We start from the raw sequence: 19,756 nt of genomic DNA on the forward strand, positions 1-19,756 counted from the left end.
ATAAAGCCACCATCCTAATATTTGGGACAGTAAATGTTTGATAGTACCTACTTTTCAAATAATCACAGGCATAAGAGCTAAGAGGGATAGTCAACCTGTAAACCATAAGCACCACTGAGGAGACAATTTTTCACAGATACCCGCTGTTAAGAGGCACAAACAGAAACCATGAGAGGAACCCGAGGAGTAGTCAGAGAATTATGCGAATCAGAGCTTCACATTGTCACGCAAGACCTGAAAAGATGGTTTCACAAAGGACAGTGCACTCAATTTTATCTGAGAAGAGAAAAGGGGGTTAAGGAAATGCCATCAGATTCTTCTGGAAGGAAAGGAGTAATGTCCTTTATAAGCATATTTACAATACAGTCGTGAGAGACAAATTATAGAGCATATAGATATGGCAGGGATGCTGGACTTATGAAACTGGGAATTAAAGCTACTATGATTAATGTGGTAAGTGCTCTAATGGATAAAGTAGACAGCATGCAAGAACAGATGGGCAATGTAAGGAGAACCAAAAAAAAGCAAGAGTTTTTTTTAAAGATTTATTTATTTGAGAGAGAGCACGAGCAGGGGGAGGGGCAGAGGGAGAAGGAGAGAAAGAATCTCAAGCAGACTTGGCACTGAGCAGGGAGTCGGACGTGGGGCTCGATCTCAAGACCCTGAGATCCTGACCTGAGCTGAAATCAAGAGTTGGACACTTAACCAACTGAGCCATCCAGGCGCCCAACATGCTAGAGATTTTTCAAAAAACTAACAAATGAAGAATGCCTTTGATGAACTCATTAGTAGACTGGACACAGTTAACGAAAGACTCTCCAAGAGGATATATCAATAGAACTTTCAAAAACTGAAAAGCAAAGAGTATAAAGACTGAAAAAAACCAAACCAAAACACCAGACACTTGTGAACCTTGTCCTATGTATCCCTTCATCTGTCTGTTCATCTGTAACCTTTATCATATCCTTGATAATATACTAAACTGGTCAACATATGTGTTTCCCTGGGTTCTGTGAGCTGTTCTAGCAAGTGATGGAATCCAAGGAGGGAGGTCATGGGGGCCATGTGAAGTGGGGGCCGTCTGTGGAGACTGAGCACTTACCCGGTGGAGTCTTTGCTAACTCTAATTAGTGTCAAAACGGAAGTGATTTTTAGGGTGCTCAGTTGGTGTCACAGGGAATTGCTTGGTGTGGGGGAAAAAAATCCCCCACATTTGGTGTCAGAAGTGTCCTCTGTGGTAGTCGTGTGAGATGACGGGAGAAACCCAGGAGTGTGTTTGTTAAAGGAAGAGAGACCTACAACATATGTGTGTCTACTGTCCAAATAGACTGCAATTACCAGTTTGTATCGCAGAAAAAAATCTTTTCCTGGGCAGCAACACTCTTTACAAACAGGACTGAGTTGGACTGAGCCAATACTTATATTTCAATTTGGTCATTTTTATGAAGAAAAGGCACATCTGACGATTAGAATAATGCCAACTGATTATCCTTCTCCTTCCAAGCATCTTTAGGATACCTCTGTTTTGAGTAAATGACTGAACTAATAAACTTTTATTCTTTCAACATATATTTATTGAACACCGTGCTAAATACTGACAATATGTGCTGAGCAAAAAACCTGATAGTACCTGATCTCGTAGAGCTGAGTGTCCAGGAGATAAACAACAGTCCCACAAACACACACATAATTGTAGTGGTGACCAGCGTCACAAAGAAGAGTCACACGATGCTATGAGAGTCTCTAGTAAGGCCATCTGACCCGGCCAGGGTTTCAGGAGAGCTTATTTGAAGACAATGCTGAACAATTTCTGAAGGATGCTTGGAGTCCCCTTGGCGACAAAGCAGAGCAAACAGGAGGTGCAAGGAGAGGTGGGGAGGGTGAGAAACAGAAGGAGGCCAGTGTGGACAGAGCTCCCCGGGCTGTCTGTGCTGAATGGGGGCGGGGGGGACAGAGGCCAGCTACGGGGGGCTCACAGGCCACGCAGAAGCATTCAGTCTTCAACCCGACAGCAAGAAGCAGTCATTTCAGAGGAGGAGACGGAAGATGACAAAGCCACATCGGAGTGTTAAAAAGGATCTCTCCGGCAGTAGGCAGGGAGGTGAAAAGGCCAGAATGGACATGAAAGAATATTTGTGTGGATGCCCCAGAAATCGAGGCAAGGTGAGAATGTGGATTCGAGAGACAGCAGAGACAGAAAGCAGTGATGGATTTGCAACATACGGGGGAGGGACAGGCCGTGGGGACACAGTGGGCAAGAAGGGACAGGAACGGCGCACTTCTGGGTTTCTGGAACTTCTCTAACACGACCAGCGGATGCGGCCTCTTCACCATGACAAGGCTCACTGATGGACAACCAAGTGTGTCTCTTGGGTTTTTTATGTGATCCCACTGCAGAAGTGATTAAGTTCTTCAGGATGAAGGGAAATGATACCAGATGGAAATTCTGATCCCCCAAAAGAACTTAAGAGTACTAGAAATAGTAAATATCTGGGTAGATGAAAATTTATTTTTAAGTTTGTTTTTATCTTTTCAATTTTTTTTATCATACATGTGACTGTTTAAAGGAAAAATTATAACCTAATTGCCTTGTACATTTCACAACATATGTACAGGTAATACATGAAACAACTAGAACAAAAGAAGAGGGTGTGATAATGGGATCTATATGGTTGTAAGGTTTCACATTTTATTTTATTTTTATTTTTTTAAGATTTATTTACTTATTTTAGAGATAGAGCAAGAGTAGGAGAGGCTGAGAGAGAGGGAGAGAGAATCTCAGGCAAACTCCCTGATGAGCACAGAGCCCCACTCGGGGCTCGATCTCACAACCCTGAGATCATGACCTGAGCTGAAACCAAGAGCTGGATGCTCAACCAACTGAGCGTCCCAGGAGCCCCTAAGGTTTCACATTTTAATGTGAAGGGAAACATTAATGCTAAGAAGCCTGTGAAGAATTAAGGGTGCATACTGTAATCCCTAGAGGGACTACTAAAAATAATAATGAAAAGGAGCACAGCTAAAAGCTAATAGGAAAATTGAAATCAAATATTTAAAAATATTTAAGTAGTCTATGAAACAGAAGGAAAGGAAAATCAGGGGAAAACAAGGGGACAAACATAAAGCGAATAATAAAGTGGTGAGACAAATCCAAACATACTAGTAATTACTAATATAATTCAAATAGTCTAAACCAGGGACCAACAAATTATGATGCCCGAGGGCCAATCTGGCCCAATGCCTGTTTCTGAAAATAAAGTTTTACTGGATCATAGCTGCACCCACTCATTTACATATTGTCTATTGCTGCTTTCTCTCTTTACTCTTTTTACCACTCTTGGCAGAGTTGAGTGGATGTGACAAACTAAATGGCCCATGAAGTCTGAAATATTTCCCATTTGGCTCTTGAATAAAAAGTCTGTCCAATCCTCATCTAAGCTCCCTGATTAAAAGGCAGGGATCATCAGAATAAGACAAACTATATGCTTTCTACAAGAGACATATTTCATATATGAAGACACAGGTCAAGGGTAAATAGAGACAGATTTACTATGCAAACTGTAAGTGTAAGAAGGCTGGGCGGCTATGCTGTCAGATAATAATAGATTTCAAGATAGAATATTATCAGAGCTGAAGAAGGACATTTCTTAATTTTCAACAGCCATGTCTCAGCAATTGACCAAATGCAATTTAAAAATACAGTTAGAACAGGAGATCTGAATAACACTATCAAGCACCTTGACCTGTTTGATACTTTAGTATATGACATCCAACAACTGCTGAGTTCCCAGTTCTTTAAGTCCACATGGTACCTTCCCTAGATAGAGCAGATGTTAGGCCAAAACAATTTTCAGTAAGTTTAAAAAGATGGGAATCAGCATCTGAGCTGAGACTTGCACTTCTAGCCACAGTGAAATAACGAGAATCAGATGTATCCTCCTGCCTGGAACAACCAAAAAATATATGAACAATGACGAAATCTGAAGTGACAATATATATTTTGACAGCAGACAAAATACATGAAACAATGGTTTTTAAGATACCAGACATCCAGCAGTAAAGGTGACCCTGAGACACAGACACAGATGGGGAGAGCCCCACAACTGCCCTAGTGTGTAGGCAGCCTCTAAGATGATCCTCAGTGATCCTTGTATCCTGGCCATCCCAGCCTTGTGTAATTCCCTTCTCTTGAGTAACCTGCTCCAACTAATAAAATATGGCAACATTGAGGGAATGATTAGGTCACAAAAGAATGTTATTTTGTCGGGGTGCCTGGGTGGCTCAGTCATTAAGCGTCTGCCTTCGGCTCAGGTCATGATCCCAGGGTCCTGGGATCGAGTCCCACCTCGGGTTCCCTCCTCGGCAGGAAGCCCACTCTCCCTCTCCCACTCCCACTGCTTGTGTTCCTGCTCTCACTATCTCTGTCTCTGTCAAATAAATAAATAAATAATCTTAAAAAAAAAAAAAAGAATGTTATTTTGTCTTGGTAGCAGATTCTCTCTCTTGCTGACTTTGAAGAGGCAAGCTAGAACACTGGAGGTCTGTGTGGCAAGGGACCAAGGGTGGCCTCCCATCCAACAGCCAACGAGAAACTAAGTCCTGTGGTCCAATAACGCAACAAACGGAATCCTGCAACAACCACAGAAATAAGTGAGGAAGTGAATCTTTTGCACAACCTTGCAAAAGACCCTGAGGTAGAGGACCCAGCTAAGCCGTGTTCAGACTCCTGACCCCGGGATAATAAATGCGTGTTGTTTTAAGCCGTGTTGTTTTAAGTTTTCGGGATGATTTGTTACATAGCAATGGATAACTAATACATCCAACAGACTGCCTTGAGGGTTTCCAGGCTGTAGCACAGAGGGAATATGAGGGAATAAATAGCTCTCGGCTGAGAACCGCTTTGGTCCCACTTAACAAATCTTAAAAGCAAGACCTGAAAGGATCAAACTGTTTCCAAGTAACTTAAATGCATCCCAGATAAAAGCTCATAAATATTTTTAGGAACACAAACATACCTACCATCCAAAAAGATAAAATTAATACTGTCTGGCATTCAAACAAAGATTACTAGGGAAAAAAAGAAGAAAAATCACAAACCACAATGAAAAAGAATCAGTCAATAAAAACCAATCTGAACAAACACATGTGAGAATTACAACTGATGTAGTTACATTGCACATGTCCAAAATGAGTAGAGAATAGCAGGCAAAATTTTTTAAAAAGGCTCAAAATGAACTCAGAGATAAAAACTAAGAAGATCAAGATGAAAAATGCAGTGATGGGTTAATGGCAAATTAGACACTGCAAAGTAAAGATTGGTGAACTTGAAGACAGCAATAAAACTATCCAGAAAGAAACAGAGAGAAAAGATCATCTTTTCAAAAGAATGAACAGAGTATCAGGCAAATCTAAACCGACTAGTATTTGTGCAATTGAAATCTACAGATTGGGGGAGTGGGGCAGAAAAAATACTGGAAGAAATAGTAGCTAAAAATTGTACAAATTTGATGAAAACTACAGACCCAAGAAGCTCAACAAATTCTAAGCACAGAAACATGGAGAAAACTAAACCAATGCACATAATAATCAAATCAGTCAAAACTACTGACAAAGAGAAAATCTTAAAATCAAACAGAGAAAAAAGACACATTAGAAATAGAATACAGACAGGGCGCCTGGGTGGCTCAGTCGTTAAGCATCTGCCTTCGGCTCAGGTCATGATCCCAGGGTCCTGGGATCGAGCCCCGCATCGGGCTCTCTGCTCTGTGGGAAGCCTGCTTCTCCCTCTCCCACTCCCCCTGCTTGTGTTCCCCCTCTCTCTGTGTCTCTCTGTCAAATAAATAAATCTTAAAAAAAAAAAAAAAAGAAAGAAATAGAATACAGACAACACATCAGAAACAAAGCAATCTAGAAGACTATGGAGCAACCTCTTCAAAGTACTTACAGAAAGAAAAAAATTGTGTCACCTCAGAATTTTATATAGAGAGGAAATACCTTTCAAAAATGAAAATAAAATGGGGCACCTGGGTGGCTCAGTTGGTTAAGCGTCTGCCTTCAGCTCAGGTCATGATCCCAGGGTCCTGGGATTGAGTCCCACGTCGGGCTCCCTACTTCTCTCTCTCCCTCTCCCTCTGCCCGCCCTCTGTTTGTGCTCTCTCAAATAAATAAATAGAATCTTTCAAAAAAAATAAAAAAAGTTAAGTAACTATTCTAAGCCCATCATACAATCAATAAAGCTCAAATGAGCACTGAAGTTCAAACCGGTTTGCTTTTCAAAGCCAGGCTGAATGAAAACTTATGTTCACAGAAAAAATTCATGTACATGAATATTTAGAGCGGTACAATTCATAATTACCCCAAACTGGAAACAATCCAAATGTTCTTTAATGGATGAACAGATTAAAACAACAACACTGGTATATCTATTTAGTGGAATGTTACAAAGGAATCTCAAAGGCATGGTGCTGAGTGACAGTTGCCAGTCCCCAAACGTCATACAGGGTAAGATTCCATCCATCCATTCCATTCCATCCCATCCCGGAAAAGACAAACTAGAGAGATGGGGACCAGTCTGCCGGAGGTTAACAGTGGGAGAAAGGTGTGAATATAATAAAGGGAGAGCACAAGGCTGGTTTCTGGAGTCAGTGAAACAGCTCTGCGTCCTGATTGTGGCGGTGGTTTGGTTGCACGCTTCTAAACATGGTAGAACTGCACGCCCCTCTCCTATCAATTTTACTGTCTGATAATTTTGAAACTAAACAACCCAGGCCGTTTTCATTAAGCCACGATGGACAAAAGGCTGGCGTGGGAGAAGGGGTCACGGCAAGTGACACAGGAGGGGCTTTGCTCCTGGCTCCCACCGCGCTCCCTACAGAAACCGCCCCACCCCAGGAAGCCTTCTTCCCACCTACTCCTACAAACTTCTCTCCCTGGAAAGGAAAGCTGCCTGTCCTCACATCCCGTCTGCACCTCACCCCTGTTCTGTACAGATACCGGTTTCTGTGACTCGTCCCGCGGAACCGACCTCCTGGACCTGCAGGTACACAGGCAGGCTCAAGAAGGTGGTGAGACCCGTGCTGCGTGAATGACCTCGGGAGCCTGGTTAGTGAACTTGAGCTGGCCTCCAGGTCAGAACGGGCCCTTCTGTTCCGAACACCAAGAGCTACAGATCTGGTCTCCCGTCCCCTCCTGCTCCAAGCGGGGCTGGCCCCCCAGGATGGAATCCCCGAGGGGAGGCAGACGAGAGCCCGGGCTCCTTGAAAATACAGAAACACGAAAACATGGAAATGCAGCTTGCTCCACACTGCACGTAGGCGAACAAATGTCTGACTGCAGACCCTGTTATTCGCCCTCCGGACACGGCCCTTCTATGGGGATGGCCAGTCCGTCTCAGCCGAGGGGAGGACGCTCTGCCCGGGCTCCCAGCGGGGACTCCGGCCTGGCCGTCTCCGCGGGGCTTCCCAGCTGATGAGGCTGGACGTTGTAAGCACCCATCTGATGGAGCTTTGCCTTCTTCTCCTGTACTGCCTCCGATCACCTCCACTATGAGTAGATTCCTTTCCTCTCCTGCCTTTATTAGTTCCTATAATAGTAATAATGCGTTCTTTCCTCTTCCGCACCGAAACGCGGCTGCTGTGAATCTTTTGTGCAGAACACCCCCACGCCGCACCCGGCCACTGTCTCACCTCTCTCCCTGCACAGTCGTCGCCGCCAGCGCGCGGTGCTGCGGCCGCCCGGGCATCACGCGGGCTCCGCGGCCGCGCCACCGCGGGCCCGCTCCCCTAGGCGCCCTCCCTGCGGACACCCGCCTCCTTGCGGCCTCTGCACCCCAGGCCGGACCCCGCCACGCTCCGGGGAGCCCCTAGCGCCGGGCTCCGAGGCCCGGACGCCGCCCGGCCGAGCACCCGCCGAGACGCACCGCGGATCCGGGGCCTGGGGGGCGTCGGCGCCCGGACCCCCGCGCCGCTCGCGGGCAACAGCTGCCGCACCTGAGAAGGTGCCAGAGCAAGGCCCTGTGAAACTCCGGGACCGGCCAGGCCTGGCCCACCAGCCCCGGGCTAGGGCACCAACCGCCCGGTCCCGACACCGATCCCGGAGGAACCACGGTTCGGCGGCTCTCGGCCCCGCGGGACCCGCCCCTTCCCTCCGGACATTTCCCAGCTGCGTCTGCGGCTGCGCGGACTCGGGGCGGGGCGGGGCTAGAGCCGATCCACGTGACTCTAAGTGGGCGGGTCTTCCGGGCTTGGCCGGTCTCGGTCTCCAGGACGCCGCCCCAGTCACGGGTATACCTGAGTAAGTTGCACGCACCGAAGTGCCTCCGCAAAGGAGAGAGGCGGGTTCCTACCTTCTCTTCTTAAACCATGATGAAAAATCATAGAGCCACAGGAAAACCAGACTCCTTCATTTCAGGATGGCGACAGACAATGACTGTTAAACGCAAACTGTGTGCTAGGCGCTCTTCTAAGCACCTTACATGTATTATCTCATTTGAAAAAGCAAAAATCGGCTCTGCCATAGACCAGACTCAGAGGACACTGATAGGGCCTGCTGCAAAGTCAACAGCAAATATTTCTCCCAAAATCATACTGGAGCTGTAAATTTCACCATGATCCTCTTTGAATAATTACTGCTTTCTTATCAATGATATCTTTGCCTTGCTGCTCCCACTTAAAAAATGACCGAGAAATCTTCTTTGCTAAAATCAGAGACTGTCAGAAACTATTTGACATCACTGTCAGGATAAGTAAATGCTCCACTCTTGCCTGGGGGATCGGAGCCACCTTCAACAAAAACAATCTCTTCCAAGCTAGCTGTAGAGCTCCAGATACAGCATTTTCACACACAACGTGTCACATTTATGGTAACTTTGAGATTTCAAAAACAAAACAGGACCCTGAACCTACTTTTTAATCCAGACCAGCCGGGGTGCCTGAGTGGCTCCCTCGGTTAAGCATCTGACTCCTGGGGCGCCTGGGTGGCTCAGATGGTTAAGCGTCTGTCTTCGGCTCAGGTCATGATCCCATCGTCCTGGGATCGAGCCCCGCATCGGGCTTCCTGCTCAGCGGAGAGCCTGCTTCTCCCTCTCCCTCTGCCTCTCTCCCTGCTCATGCTCTCTCCCTCTCTCTCTCTGTATCTCAAATGAATTAAAAAAAAAAAAAAAAAGCATCTGACTCCTGATTTCTGCTCAGGTCATGATCTCAGGGTCACGACATCAAGCCCCATGTGGAGCCCTGTGGCCCATGTGGAACTCAGGTCAGCTCTACACGGGGCGGGAAGCCTGCTTAAGATTCTCTCTCTCTTAAAAAAACCAAAATTAATCCAAACCAGCCTTGCATTGAGTCTATCAAAACACTTCCATAAAATTTTACCTAAAATTTTAATTTTTCTCAAAATTCTGCAATAACCCTGTTTCATTCTTCATGAGATGCTCCAGGTTACTGCTGGTGATGGTCTACCTTGTTGCGGGGGATGAATAAACCTAATTTTGTTGGACTATACATTTATTCCTGGTAGTCCTCATCAGATGTGTCTTAGCACATTTTACCACAAAACATAAGCTCCAACAGAGACTGGCATGTTGTAGATAATCAAATAATTTTTGAATAAATGAAGTCATTATTATTAACCTCATTTTACAGATGAGGAAACAGTCTCAGAGCGGTTAAATAAGGTTACTCATGATTTGGCTAGAGGAGCTCACATCCTTAATTGTTGTGTTGTGGGCCCTACTACTTGCCCAAGATAGGACATGCTTCAAGTTTCAGAACTAGCAAATGGCAAAACTAAGATTAGAGTCCATGGTTAATCTTAGTCCAATTATTTTCCTACCCTACCTACTGGGGTATTTGTGTGTGTGTGTGTTTGTGTGTATGTATGTGTGTGTGAGTGAGAGAGACAGATGTATACTCTAGCTCATCTACCTGACCTTGTATAGACCTCAATATATTTACCAATGACAATATCTCCAAGATCCAAATACTGTCGTATTTCAGATGGAAACTGTCAGATTGCATCCCTTGATAAGGTATGGCCTTGATGTAAGTTGTTCATTCTGACAGTGATGAATGTGAGTGAAGGGGCCTAGCTCAGAGAAGCACATTGGTAGTTGGAAGAAGTCAATGCTGAGCAGAAAAGTGGAGTGGCTGGTGCTGAATTAAGTGCTTATGTGGATGCATCTCCGAAAATGTCATAGGCTCTTGTTCCTTCCTAAATAGACAAGCCTGAGAGACAACATCAATGGATTTGTCTGATTGTCTCTCTACATTTCCTGAGTCTTATATCCTTATATCTAAGCAAGCCTCTCACAGTCCTTTGGCTAAGAATGGGCAGACTTTGAAACCCCTCACAGTGTGTGGCATTCTCCCTTGGTGCATCTCAGAGATTGTTCCTTGGTGGTTCCTTCCATAGGTTGTTACGAAGATGAAACGAGTTATGAATGTGATGCTGCTAAGAATCGAGCCTGGCAAATGACACAAGGAGCCTCGCAAAGAAATTGGGAACAGTTAAGAGAGAGTCAAACAGAACTCAGAATTCAATACGTAGAACGTTAATCCTCCTAAATGAAAAATTGCCACAAAGATTCCAATAAAGCAAAATTGGAAAAAAAAAAAAAGCAATTCTATCTGGAAAAATTAAAGAGTAGAAAATCATTGTCAAAGTAAGCTGGGAAAAATTAAAGTTCATGACCTTCAGTGATGTAGCAAGACACGGAAATATATATATATTCCATATGTGCATGAGTGTGTATGGAAAGAAAGAAATGCATCTGAGCTTGAACCTGGATCCTGTAGATTCACAAATCTAAATAAAGAGCTAGTTTTACAGACTTCTCAGGAATGTATACATATTGTAAGGAAAAATATGTGTCCTTAAAGAGAAATAATAGAAATTAATGGTCTGCATGCATAACATTTTTTTCAAATAGTTTTGAAAGTATTTTTAAGTATGCAGGTGAATGACTTGACAAATGTATACACTTGAGGAACCACCACACTGGTCATGATACAGAACATGTCTGTCCCCCAGAAAGTTCCCTCATAGGCAGTATCCCTGTATGCAACATTTTAGTGATTTCCCATTAAATAGATGAAATCAGAGGGTTTTTTTATTAAAAACATATTTGAATTATTGGTTTTATAATAAAAATTTATATACTACTTTGCTTGAAGTTATGTCTCTTGGAACTTGTTAACTAATTTTAACTGATTTTGCAAATGAAAAATAGTCTTATTGACTTTTACATACTCAGACTGCCCCAAACACCAGCCAGCCCTTAGAGTTGTACCAAAATTACCATCATGTCATTAACCCATCAATGGGTGGATTAAACAGAAGTCAATGGAAGTGTAAACCTGTATTTTCCATTTAATATTATTGAATACTGGCCTAAAGATTTTGACAAATAATTTCTGTCCCCTGCCACAATTTCTGATCTCGATGTTTGGTTGTATTATAACTGTGGCCATACAATCTAGAGAATATTTTAAATTGTATGTGAACTTACACTGATTAACAGCCAGCTAAAACTAAATAGAAGTGCATTTTGCGGGGAGAGGAATCAAGTTTCACAGTTTCATCCTGTTTAGGTCATTTCTGGTTTCCTCCTTCTATGCTGTGGGTATCTCAAGGGAACTCGGATTTACTAACATCTTACCTTCTGACCTAAGGCCCAATCTACTAAAGTGATGTGACCTCATTTAATATGGGTAATTAGGTTCACTCATGAAGCATAATAACATAGTGCTCTTTTAAAAGGATTTTCTTTATTAGAGAGAGAGCGCACACATGCATGAGCTGGGGGGGCAACGGCAGAGGGAGAGGGAGAAGCAGACTTCCCGCTGAGCGGGGAGCCTGATGCAGGGCTCGATCCCAGGACCCCGAGATCACCACCCGAGTCGAAGACAGCTGCCCAACCATCTGAGCCACCCAGGCGCCCAGCATAGTGCTTTTTAAACCAAGTGCCAAGTAATAAGAAATAGGCTCAGAGATACAGTATCTGTCTTTCCTGATCCTCTACTTCTTCACTGGTATGTTCAGAGAGAAGATAGGCTTCAAAAAGTACATGTCTACAATCCTGTAGAAATTTATTCTTGTGAAATACATCTTGAAAATCACTCTCTTCCCATGTGTCTTTCCCCCTGAGATAAAATCTTGTGGTGTTGGGGATGAGGAAGTGAAGAGAAGCATAGTGATGGAATGAACAGCTCTGTTAAAGGGCTCAGTTATCTAAAAGGTGTCCCTTTGCTTCCATGGGTCCTCTGGAATTGTCTCTGTCACAGCTGTGATAGATACTTGGATTCCTGGCTTCTCTGGATAGAACTTGTGGATGTAGAATTTGGGATGATCTTCCAATTAAAACATTTTCTCAATTTTTATGTGGGTGGTTCCATTTCCATTTGGGGCACTCCTTTTTAAAATTTTTCATTATTAAAGTATGCATGACAGTCAATGTTATATTAGTTTCAGGGACACAACGTAGTAATTCAATAATGCTATACATCGCACAATGCTCACTACCATAAGAGAGGTTACCAGCTGTCACCATACAACGTTATTATGATATTTTTTACTAGATTCCCTGTGTTGGACTTTTCATCTCCGTGACTTATTTGTTTTATAGGGGAATTCCTATTTTTTAAGGTTTCAGAAAGCTTCTGAAGATGAGGGCATGAGAAGTCTGACTGAAAATGTGTTAATGAATGATAGAAGCATTTACATGGAATGTCTATAAGAAATACTGATGGGGGTACCTGGGTGGCTCAGTCGTTAAGCGTCTGCCTTCAGCTCGGGTCATGATCCCGGGGTCCTGGGATCGAGCCCCACGTCGGGCTCCCTACTCGGCGGCAAGCCTGCTTCTCCCTCTCCCACTCCTCCTGCTTGTGTTCCCTCTCTCTCTGTCTCTCTCTCTGTCAAATAAATAAATAAAATCTTTAAAAAAAAAAAAAGAAAGAAACACTGATGAAAAGCTGAAATATCAGAACTACACAATACCTGTCCTCAAGTATCTCACAGAATTTATTTGTTAGTGTCTTGCTCTCAACATTAACTGGCTGGCTTTTCACGAAATGTCAAGTCTTAAACTTTCCTTGTATTGCCAGTGAAGTCTTTGATCTCAGGTGATGACTGATGTTTACCTGAAGTCAATACATTCTTCACATTCACAGAATTTCTGGGTAGCGTGAGTTATTCGATGCTTAAAAGGATTCTACTCTGGGGGTGCCCAGGGGGCAGTTACTCGAGTGCCCGACTCTTGGTTTCGGCTCAGGTCCTGGTGTCAGGGTCCTGGGATCAGGCCGCGTCAGGCTTGATCTGCTTGAGAGTCTCTCTCCCTCTATCTCTCCCTTCTCTCGCCCTCTCAAATAAATAAATAAATCTTTATTTAAAAAAGGACTGTACGCTGGCTGAAGGCTTTCTCAGACCGACTACCTTCCCAGGGGCTCGCTCCTGGGTTCTGACGTTTGGCAATATTTGCACTCTGGCTGGGGCGCCCGGGGGGCTCAGTTTCTTAACCGTCTGCCTTCCTTCCACAGCTCGGGTCATGATCCCAGGGTCAAGCCCCACATTGGGCTCCCTGCTCAGCAGGGAGTCTGCTTCTTCCTCTGCCCTTCCCCCCAACGCGTTCTCTTTCTCTCAAATAAATAAAATCTTTACAGAAGGAAACAAGAGGCCTTTTAAGTGAATGTCAGGGCTGTGGCTCTCACTCGTGAGTGAGGTGGGGAGCGGCTGGAGGCTTGCGAGCGGCCGTAATGTGATGGACGGTGAGTGCCTGGGAGCTACGGTGGGAGCAGCGCGTTGGACGGGAGGGCAGGAGGAGTGGAGCCCAGCACACAGACGTCACCGCCCAGCCCGCGGCACGTCCTTTCTCCCGCTGTGCCAGCCCCAGTCCCCTCCGTGTCCAAGGTACCCCGGGATGCACCGAGCACCGAGCTGCCGGGACACTCCTCTTTCCTTCGGATTATTTAAGGGGACGCTGGCATTTTAAAGATAGGCTTTTACTAAAGAATAAAAAATATAGGAGCAGAAGTGGACGAGTTCAGGGAGTACATGTCTCTCATCCTACCCGGTGCCCCTCACTCACGTCCTTCACTCCAACCCTGCAGGAACCCGAGCTTCTCTCGGTGGATATAGACAGAAGCCAGCTTGGCCACCACAACGGTGGGCTTCTCAGTCCTTCTTGGGGTACGGCTGTTGGAAGTCATGAGGTGGAGTGAGGATCATATTCGCAGTTCAGAGCCCAAGGACAAAGAGAGGTGTTTGGGGGAACCATGAGAAAGTGTCTTCCAATTTATCCAGGAGGTGAGAACTGGACAGTGCAAAACATCTTGGGGTCAGAGGGGTGACCTCGAGGGTTCTGTTTGGGAGGAAAAAAAAAAAAAACCCCAAACAGTAGCTTCCAAGAAGGACTGAGAATCCCACCAGTCTGGTGACAGAACCAGTCCTTAATATATTGTCTACTTATTTTGCTGACCCGTCTTTTCCCATCTGTTGCAAAGTCCATGAGAACATACATTTCTGCTCAGCTATGTACATTGAATAGGACCTGGTAAACAGGAGACACTTACTAAATACATAAATGAGTGGATGATTGCCTTTCTTTTACTTTCTTACATTTATTTTTAATTTAAATTTAATTAATTAACATATATTGTGTCATTAGTTTCAGAGGTAGAGGTCAGTGGCTCATCAGTCTTATATAACACCCAGTGCTCATCACATCACATGCCCTCCTTAATGCCCATCACCCAATTACCCCATCCCCCTACCCCCCGCCCCTCCAGCAACTGTCAGTTTGTTTCCTATGATTAAGAGTCTCTTAGGTTTGTCTCCTTCTCTGATTTTGCCTTGCTTTATTTTTTCCTCTCTTCCCTATGATCCTCTGCCTTGTTTCTTAAATTCCACGTATCAGTGAGATAATATGATAATTGTCTTTCTCTGACTGATTTATTTCACTTAACATAATACCCTCTAGTTCAATCCATGTCATTGCAAACGGCAAGATATCATTTTTGATGGCTGCATAATATTCCATTGTATATATATACCACATCTCCTTTTTCCATTCATCTGTTGATGGACATCTGGGCCCTTTCCATAGTTTGGCTATTATGGACATTGCTGCTATAAACATTGGGGTGTAGATGCCCCTTCGGATCACTACATTTGTATCTTTGGGGTAAGTACCCAGTAGTGCAATTGCTGGGTCCTATGGTAGCTCTATTTTTAACTTTTTGAGGAACCTCCATACTGTTTTCCAGAGTGGCTGCACCAGCTTGCATTCCCACTAACAGTGTAGGAGGGTTCCCCTTTCTCCGCATCCCCGCCAACATCTGTCGTTTCCTGACTTGTTAATTTTAGCCATTCTGACCAGTGTGAGGTCAGAATGTGGTTTTGATTTGTATTTCCCAAGGATGAGTGATGTTGAGCACTTTTTCATGTGTCTGTTGGCCATTTGTATGTCTTCCTTGCCTTTCCTTTAATTCATATTCTTCTGATGGCTTTGTCTGTCTGATGGTTGATTATGTATCAGCCAATTACTTAGCTGACTTTACCTTTTTTTTTTTTTTAAGACTTATTTAGTTATTTTAGAGGAGAGCATGATCAGGAGGAATAGAGGAAGAGGGTGAGAGGGAGAGAGAATCTCAAGCAGACTCCACGCTGCATGGAGTCCAACACAGGATTCAAACCCAGGACCTTGAGATCACGTCCTGAGCTGAAACCAAAAGTCGGACACTTAACTGAGTGTGACACCCAGATGCCCCTTAGTTTACCTTTCAAAGCAGGCTCTTTCACCATACGTCTAAGTTGCAATAAATGTCAAAGAATTGAAATCTTACACAGAATATATTCTGACCAGCAGAACTAAATTGGTAATCAATAACGGTATAGTATCCAGAAAAGCCTGAGACATTTAGAAATTAAGAACACACACATTTATAAGTAATTCGTGGGTCAAAGGAAAAATCACTAGGGAAATCAGAAAATATTTCAAATTAAATGATCGTAAAAGTGCAACATAGCAAAATGCGTGAGATCTAGCTGAAGGGCTCTGTTAGAGGGAAGTTTGTATCTTTAAATGCTTATATTAGAAAAGAAGGTTTAAAGTCAATTATCTGTCTACCTTGAGAAGCTAGAAAATGAACATATTAAACCCCACATAAGTAAATGGCTGTTAAAGACTAGAAGGCAATGAAATAGAAAACAAGGTTTGAGAAAATCAACAGAAAAAAGTTCTTTGAAAATACTGGTAAAATTGGTACTTCCTAGAAAAACTGATCAAGAAAAAAAGAGAAAGTACACAACTTACCAATAAGAGGAATGAACGGAAGATATCATTACAGATTCTATAGACAACAAAAAAATAATAAGGGTATGGTATGGACAAATCCCTGCCACTAAACCCAACTTAGATGAAATGGAGAAATTCTATGAAAAACACAACAAAACTAGCACAAGGAGAAACAGAAAATATGAATAAATAGCCCTGTGCTTATTAAAGAAATTTAATGCATTTTTTTTAAAGATTTTATTTATTTATTTGACACAGAGAGAGAGAGAGATCACAAGCAGGAGGAGCAGAGGGAGAGGGAAAAGCAGGCTCCCAGGCGAGCAGGGAGCCTGATGTGGGGCTTGATCCCAGGACCCTGGGACCATGACCTGAGCCGAAGGCAGATGCTTAACTGACTGAGACACCCAGGCACCCCAAATTTAATGCATTATTAAATGGAATTCTAAAAAACAACAACAACAAAAACCTCCAGGCCTATATGGTAAATTCCATCAAAAGACACAAGGAAGAAATAATACTATAGTTCCCCCAAATCTTTCAGAAAATATAAAGGAAGGAAACTGTTCCTAGGTTGTTTTATGGGACCAGCATAATCCTGTCACCAAATCCTGACAAAGATATTATGATAAAATTATAGATCAATAACCTTCATGAACATAGATGAATCCCTAAAAGTATATTATCAGATAGATAGAATCCATCAATATTTAAAACTTTATTTTTTAAAAAGATTTACTTATTTTTATTTTAGAGAGAAAGAGTGGGGGAGGGGCAGAGGGAGAGAGAATCTCAAGCTGACTCCATGCTGAGTGCAGAGCCTGACATGGGGCTCGATCTCACAACCCTGAGATCAAGAATCCCTCAATATGAACAAAATAATATGTCAGGATCAAGTGGGGTTTATGTCTGAAATGTAAGGTATGTGAAACATTTGAATAATCAATGTAATTCATCATATTAACAAAATAAAGGACAAAACTTACATGATCTTTTAAATAGATGCACAAAAGGTGACAAAATTCAATACCCATTTATTTAAATAAAAAACTCTTAGCAAACTAGGAATAGAAGCAAAATTCACAATCTGATACAACAAATATATTTAATGGTGAAATATTAAAGTTCTGCTCATAAGATTGGAAACAGGACAAAGACATCTGCTGTCATCATGTCTATTCAGCATTGTACTGGAGGTCCTAGCCGGTGAAATAAAAGTAATGAATATGTATGAGGAATAAATAGAAAATAAATAGCAGAAGATTTAATAAAAGTAGTAAAAGAAATAGAAGGCCTAAAGATTGGAAAAGAAGAAGTAAAACTCTATTCACAGTCAGCATTATTATTTACATGGAAATATCACAAGGAACCTACACAACAATCATTGAAACAAATAAGTAAACATAACAAGGTGACAGTATAAGATCAATAGAAAAAAATCAATTGCTGGGCACCCAGGTGGCTCAGTCAGTTAAGTGTCCAACTCTTGAGTTTGGCTGAGGTCATGACCTCAGAGTCGTGAGATGGAGCCTTGCATCAGGCTCCATGCTCAGTGCAGAGTCTGCTTGAGAGTCTCTCTCCCTTCCTCTGCCCCTCCCCCACTTGAGCTCTCTCTTTCTAAAATAATAAATAAAATCCTTAAAAAAATCAATCATATTTCTATATGCTAGTAGGAAACAACCAGAAAATAAAATGCAAATAATTCCATTTCTTTTTTTTTTTTTTTTTAGATTTTATTTATTTATTGGAGAGAGAGAGAGCATGAGCAGGGGGAGAGGGGAAGGGAGAAGCAGACTCCCCGCTGAGGAGGGAGCCCGACATGGGCTCGCTCCCAGGACCCCGGGATCATGACCTGAGCCGAAGGCTGATGCTTAACTGACTGCGCCACCCAGGTGCCCCCAAATATTTCCATTTCTAATGATATAAAAGCCATAAAGTATTTAGGGTTAAATTTAACAAAACACATATATGACCTTTAAACTGAAAACTAAATAGATTGCTCAGAAAGCTGAAATAAATTGAGAAATACACCATGTTCATAAACTGAATATTGTTTAGACATCAACCCTTCCCAGGTGGATGCATATATTTAACACAACCCCAGTCAAAATCCCAACAAGAATTAAAACAGGAACTGAAATTAGGGACTCAGGTGCTTGTAACCAATGTTCATAGCAGCACTATTCACAATAGTCAAAAGGTGGGAACACCCCAAGTGTTGAACAAGAGACGAAAGCGTGATGCTATAATACGGATGAACCTGGGACAGGGTGAACCTGATACATGCTATAACGTGGTTTAGCCTTGAAAACATCATGCTAACTGGAAAAACCCCAGACACTCTAAGGTAAATGTACAATTCCACTTTTATGTGTTGTCTAGATGGGGCAAGTGCAGAGAGACGGGAAGTAAAACGGAAGTTACTAGGAGCTGGGGAGGAGAGTAAGGAGGAGTAAGTGCTCAGTGTGCTCAAGGTTTCTTTTGGGGTGAGGAAATGTTCTGAAATCAGAGGGGGGTGGTGTCTGCACAACATTCTGAATACACTAAAAAATGTCCCGTGCACCTTAAAATAGTTACAACGGGAACTGTCGTGGTCTGTACATTGTACTATGAAAGTGATAACGTTAGATGGCCTCCAGGTCCCTTCCAGCCTTATCATTTGGCTCCCGACCCTCTTGATTACCCCACGGTGGGCGCACACAGCTGTCACCACGCAGTCCACAGCTTTGCACACGCTTTCGCCTCGCCCAGCTCGTCAGTTCTTCTCAGCGTCGCCCTCCGCTGTGCCTTCACTGCATCTCTGAACCAGACCACTCTGACGTCCCTCATCCCATAGCGGCTCTCCCTTCTGAACTCCCAGATCAAACTGACCGATTTGGGGGCAAGGACGCTATCCTGTGTTAAAATTGGGGGTAGAAAAGCGTCTTGGTTTTTCCTTTTCTTCCAAATGGAATAGAGCCTGATTTCATGCATCTGTACAGCTCCCGATGGGATGGTTTTGTTTCGCGTTTAGTTTTATTTCTTCGAGAGACAGAGAGCAGGGGGAGGGGCAGGGGGAGCCCGGCCGGGGCTCGATCCCAGCGCCCCGGGACCAGACCCGAGCCGAAGGCGGCCGCTTCACCGGCGGGGCCGCCCAGGCGCCTGCGGCTGCGGCTGACCGCGCGTGCGCGGCGAGGCCGGGGGACAGCCTGGCCCGGGGCGCCCCGTCGGAAGCGCCGCGTTCCCGCGCCCCTCCTCAGGGCGGAGCGCGAGCCCGGGGGTCTGTGTCTGACGCAGTCGGCCAGGCACGCCACTCACCACGACGCGGGCCGGGCTGTCCTGCGGGGACCGCGCTGACGCCCGACGACCGCGGCGCTCCGCCACCGCCCGCCCGCCCCCACGGCGGGAGGGGCTCCGCGCAGCGCGCCGCGGGCCCCGGCTCCCGGGCGCAGGCGCAGACCCGCGCCGCCGCGCGCGGCCCCCGGCCCCACCCAC

At 44.2% G+C, this 19,756-nt stretch overlaps 2 protein-coding genes across 3 annotated transcripts in view; one reads left to right on the forward strand and one right to left on the reverse strand.

Moving 5' to 3' along the window:
* Positions 1-19,756, forward strand: part of LOC117997523 (histone H2B type 1-C/E/F/G/I) — an 881,166-nt gene that overhangs the window by 528,340 nt on the left and 333,070 nt on the right. The gene's annotated exons all lie outside the window — the stretch shown is intronic.
* The window catches only part of LOC117997495 (zinc finger protein 883-like), a 53,084-nt gene that overhangs the window by 7,166 nt on the left and 26,162 nt on the right, over positions 1-19,756 (reverse strand). Inside the window, exon 1 of one of the 2 annotated variants that reach the window (XM_034985824.1) lies at positions 12,750-12,789. The exons of the other annotated variant lie outside the window; for it this stretch is intronic. The gene's annotated coding sequence lies outside the window, so the exon portion shown is untranslated. Of the gene's footprint in view, positions 1-12,749; positions 12,790-19,756 lie in introns of those variants that run through there. 2 annotated transcript variants of the gene reach the window in all.

This window comes from Mirounga leonina, unplaced genomic scaffold, assembly GCF_011800145.1.
Source record: "Mirounga leonina isolate KUSES-001 unplaced genomic scaffold, KU_Mleo_1.0 Mir_366, whole genome shotgun sequence".
Classification (NCBI taxonomy): domain Eukaryota; kingdom Metazoa; phylum Chordata; class Mammalia; order Carnivora; family Phocidae; genus Mirounga; species Mirounga leonina.